Raw genomic sequence first — 5,738 nt, 5'->3', positions numbered from 1 at the left:
CCACAACCTGTTCTGGGATCGATCCTCAAGCTTTGTGTTGTAGTCCTAGAGATGTTTCGTAAACGTTTTATATTGCTCTCGATTTAGAGCTGTGTAAATTTGGATGCTTTGCTTAGATTACATAATGTTTTTTTTTTTTTGTCTTTTCAGTTGCTGAAATATTTTACCGAGTCTTTTTACTGTGAGAGTTGGAACAACCTAGTTATGACCTACGTTTTGGTTCGTGATGGAGATGGTTCTTTTCAGCCCTGAACTGTTAATATTTTATAGTTTTCCATTGTGCTGTTTAATCTGTAACTTTTTTTTTGTTTCCATTGTCAAAAGAAGACAATTAAAAAGTTGAGACCACATTCTGTAGTAAAATGATATTGGTTTATTGCATTTTGTGCTGACAAATCTATAAATTGGAACAGTTATCGCCAGAAGCTAGAGAGATAAGCATTTGAATATGGATAAAACCGCTTTTTTCTTTTCTTCTTTTTTTAAATGTATCATGAGTCACAATAGAGAATAATACGTCTTTTTTTTATTTAGAATATTTAACTTACACAGGACACAGAAAATAAACACCTCAACACTAACTCTATCTGATTTTTATTTACATGTAGTCCCTTCCCACCCCGGCCCATAACCACCACCACCCACCCCCCACCCCCAGCAGTTAGGAGGTGCACACACACACCCACCCCCACAGAACTGAAAGAAACACACTATAGCGTTACCGTTAGACTGGGTAGAGTGCTAGGGAAAAGTCATGAACGGTTCAGATTTTCTATCAGGAGCTAAATACAGGTTTTTACCTGTGCGCCAGTTAAAACAACTGGCGTCCATTTTAATCCTCCAAGCATCCATATAAAATATCTCCTGCGAGTCCAGTGAATTAAAACCAGTCTGGAGAATCAAAGTATCAAATGAAATCCGTTTGAGTTTCAGGTACGGAAGGATTGAACGTCTTTTAGGAAATGTGCATCTCATGATCTTGTAATTTTCACCTGAATCAGGGGTGGCACAGATGATGGAAACGGTCTGTGTTGTGTTCAGAGGACATTGGCACAACCTAACTGCACAGTGCCTGTAATCAATAGTTTAAAAACATACTGGGTAGAAGTTCCCATTTCCATTTTTTTCCCCCACCTGTGCCAGTCATAAAAATGTACATTCCCCAAAATGCGATAATTATCCTTTTAAGATTTGGTAAACAATTGAAAAACTGGAGTCAGAACTACAAGCAGGGCTCGATTTTTACCCCCTTTTTGCACATATAAACGTAAAAATCAACGGTTGCTACACATTTTCCAGAGGTCAGTAAACACCTCTTATCTAATTCACTTAATTGAGAAAACCTTCAGCAAATGTTCTACTTTCAATAACTGACAACACAGAACCTGTGGATAGATCTACCATTTAAAAAATAGATTATAATAATATCCGTCTTGGATACAACAATAGGCCAGTCCTAATAAAAGGGGGGAAAAAAATACTACAAATGAAAGTTTCTGACTGATACAAACAGAATACTTGTATATCACAAACATCCAATATATTTTCAGCACACTTTGTTCAGGGTAGTTGCATGCATGCACTGAGTAACACAACATAACTGGAAGGTGGCTCTGCTTGGACAGCAGCTTGAGCTTTTCCTCGTCTGACTCAGAGGTTGAGTACAATACAAGGGTGGTTATTTGCTGTCCTTTTTCTCTTTTTTTTTTTTTTTTTTGTTTGTTTTGTTTTTGACAAATGTGTCTGACGCCTCTGCGATGCACTGAAGGGTGCAAGTATTGGCTGCAGCCTGGGTCCCTTCTCTGCAGTGATCTGGGGTTTGCTTTTCCTCTGTGAACGCCCCCCAACAGGACAGCCACCTCTTCCACCTGGCAACAGATGTGTTTCAGAGCCCTTTAATGTCCATTTAAGAATGGAGACTGGGAAATGATCACCAGCGGGTGTGGTGTTTCTTCATGCTACAGTTGTGCAGGTGATGGAATCTGATCTAAAATCGTGGATCAGTAAGAGGAGGGGTAGTTACATGCTGGTTTTTTTTCCTGTTTTTACTCAGTCAACAGTTGTCCAAGCAGAGCCGGCACCAGAATTGGAAGCGCGAGTTTTATATTCTTTGATAATTTTTCAGAATTATACTGCAGTCACATTTAAAATACAATGCTGGGGTGGATTTTGTGGCTGGGATGGTGGATATCAGGGGGGACGGCTGGGGGGGCAAATGTGATAAAGAGGGAGGGGGAATTCTGGGAGGGCTCACCTCACAGATTGAGTGACAATCACAATAAATTTAACAGCTACTCCATTTTTTTTTTTTAAATAAAAAGAAAATGAACAAAAAAAAGTATGTGCATGCTAAAAGGTCCAATAAAACGCTGAACTTTCTCCACATCAGTGAGTCTAGATGCAAATAAACGATGCAGCAGGAGCCCGTAGTGCACTCTATTGCCACCGGAGGTCACTCTGACAATGTCTGCGGAGCATGTTCTTGTTCTCCAAAGCTGCAGACTCACAGGGCTGATCTGGTGTCTCAGGTCAAACACCTGAAAGGCCCGCTGATTGAAGCTCTAATTAATACAGTGACTACCGACACCTCCGGGTACTGATGTTAAAGCAAGCAAACAAAAGAAGTCTGACGGGGAAACAAAAAAAATGAGAACATTATTGCACATGGTCTTACAAAACTCAGACTTTGTCCACAGTGATAGAACAGTGTACAGTAAAAGACAACACTAGTATGTCAGTGTTTCAGATTTAAGTGATATATATTTACAAAAGTGAAATGACCCTTTCTAAGGCCCGTCTATTCGCAAACATAATCTATTATGTTACGTAAAACTACTTGAGAGATTGAAATATAACAAGTAAAGTGAACTCATACTTTTTTATGCTTTTTTTTCTGCAAACAAAATGTTTTTTGTTTTTTTTCAAGGTTTGGCCAACTTTTTGGCAAAACCGTGTTCTCAAAAATCGTATAACTTCTTGAGAACGCCTGTCCTCCTTCTCTCCGAGTGCTTCACCTGGAACATGTAAGTAATCACTATAGAAAACCACTGAAACAAATATTGCCACGTAGTACCATGCAAACAGCAATTATAAAACATTTAGAAGTCAATAAATAAATGAATTTCCAGTAAACTTCTCCAATAAACTTCAGATATCTTTTTGAATAAATTTAAAAGGCTCAGATGATGCAGGCGACGCCATAGACAGTCCTAAAATAACTGAGAAACTCCTGCGAGCAACCCCCTCTCAGTGACGAGCATGTAAAAAGAAAATCCTCATGACTTTGGCACTCAATCTTTGAATACTACAAGAGTAGTGGCATGTTTCTTTTAAATATCACAGGTTTTTAAAAGTTTAAAATCTATCAAATATGTCAGAAATCCTTAGCTTCAAACGTTAAAACTCCAGTTTTGCTTAAATGCACAGAAATGCACGTTTTGCCTTTTAAGTTGCGTCTCTTGTGGGATAAAATGTAGTTATTATAAACAGAGCACTGACAAAGTGAGGAAAAATAGGTGTATGGTTTGCTCTCACTTATGTAATATTGCATCAAGATATTCATTATAGTATTTCTATTAAAACAGAACCCTGTCCAGAAGTCACAGGCCAAACGTATACAGGTACAGCCTTGTGTTGTTAGATAACCACCAGCAGCACTGATATGTATGTCTTTACCCTTTTTCACGTCGTCTTTAGAGTCGATTCATCTCTATTTACAGTACAAATAAATCTAGAAATACTAGCAGCATTCACAACATATGATCAGACATTCAAGCAACACTAAAAACATTAAATAACATTTTTAAATAGTTCTATAAACTAATTTGTTTTGCTTCCCTATACTATATATATATTTATATATATATTTATATTTATATATACTATGTATATATACGGATTTATATTTATACCTCTACTACAAGTGCAAATGACCAAAAATAGTTTCTTTGAAGAAAAGAAACGGGAATAATAAAAGTAAAGTGACAGAAGTTCTTGGTCAGAGTGAGATGATTCTGGATTGTACGAGACTTACGAAATCTACATATACAAAATATTATGTGTAAAAAAATAAATAACATGATCACGCGAGTCCAGATTTGCAACTATTGCACATTCCTTCCAAAAATGCACTTTTCTCTTTTTTTTTTTTCTCCAAAATTTGCTCTCGAGTCGCTCAGACGTGGGAGACGTTTGGCTCAAATCTTCACCAATCTCTGGGATATAAATTCTGACCGTGGAGAAACTACTGCATAGAGTTCAACCTTGTGAACAAAGTGAGTTTCGGAGCTACGGAAACCCTTGTCCTACCGTTTTTATTTGAACGAGACCCTATAAAGAACTAACCTACAGATGTTAAGCATTCCCAGCTTGGTGTTAGAAGCTGTTCTTATTTTTTATTTTGACTTAATTTAATTATCTACAGGGCCACCTTCAAACTAGAGTATCTTTATTATTCAGTTTTGCCTTATTTATTTTTTTTAGAATACTTTGTTCTCATGTAGTGGAATTTAACATAGTTTTCTTTGCTATTTCTCCAAAAATACTTTGATTTGGCACGTTAATGAATGAAAATTTGGCAAACTGGATGATATATAAATATATCTGACAATCAGAGTGACATAAATATTTTCTCTAGATGAAAAAATAACATTTACACTTGTCGCACAGTGGTGAAGAGTGCAGTGCCTTTGCTTGCGATGACGTTTACCATAAAGATGGGAGCCGATAAATAGATACAATAAAATAAATAAATAAATTTTTTTGTTGTCGTTAAAAACAGCATTTTTCAGTGTTCTTTCTGAGCGAAGGAGCCTGTTCTCTCCAATTAGAAGCTTTTCAGTTAGTCACAAAAATACTACACTCATACTGAACAACGCATCAGAGCTTGTACATTATTTACAGTGAATCACACGAGGGTTCGAGAGGTGCTGGCGACGATCACATCCTCCACGGGTCGGGGGCGGGGGGCTTTGTAACTGTCTCCCCGCTTTGCTGGCACCCCAGCCTTCTGCTAGGAGACTATTCACAGTTTAATTACGTGTCAATCTCAACAAACTAGCCTAGTATTTTGTTGTTGTTGGGGGTTTTTTTGTGGGGGATTTTTTTTGGCACGAACAGTGGCCACAGAGATAAATTGCCACTTAGAAATGAGCAGAAAGAAGTGTTGGGGGTGGGGTGGTGGGGGGGAGAAAGTGACAACAGTGGAGTAAAAACATACACAGTGGTTGAGAATGTCATGCTGAAGAGTGAGCAGGTTAGAGATAAAGACCGCGGAGTAGACCCGCGTCTCCATCTCCTTGGTCGAGGTGAGTTTCACAGTTCGTGCTTCCCAGCTGTACTCTCCTTCGTCCTCCGGCTGGAGGTCCTGGCTGTGGGGGCCGCAGAGTCCGACATGAAAACTCACACCTGAGACGACAGGCGGCGGGGAGAGTCCCATCACTACCGGGGGAACTAGAGGGGTCTAATCCAACAATGAGCTCGTTTCAGCCAGATAACGTTTTGTGCCGATTAGAAGTCTGTCCCACTCTTGTGTTCAGAAAGGCAAAAGGAAGAAACAAAAAAAAAAAAAACAGCAAACAAAAACAACGCAGAGATTAAAACAATAACTGACATTTCCATGCAGGGGTTTTCACACCACAGCGAAGAACCCGCACTCACCAACACCTCATCCCGGCCGAGTTACCGTGGGTTTGAAAGAGAATTAGAACCAGCGGAGAAAGGTTTATTTTGTTTGCAGA

This window comes from Fundulus heteroclitus, chromosome 20, assembly GCF_011125445.2.
Source record: "Fundulus heteroclitus isolate FHET01 chromosome 20, MU-UCD_Fhet_4.1, whole genome shotgun sequence".
Classification (NCBI taxonomy): Eukaryota; Metazoa; Chordata; class Actinopteri; order Cyprinodontiformes; family Fundulidae; genus Fundulus; species Fundulus heteroclitus.
The sequence above is the reverse complement of the archived record's forward strand: the minus strand, read 5'-3'. Positions refer to the sequence as shown.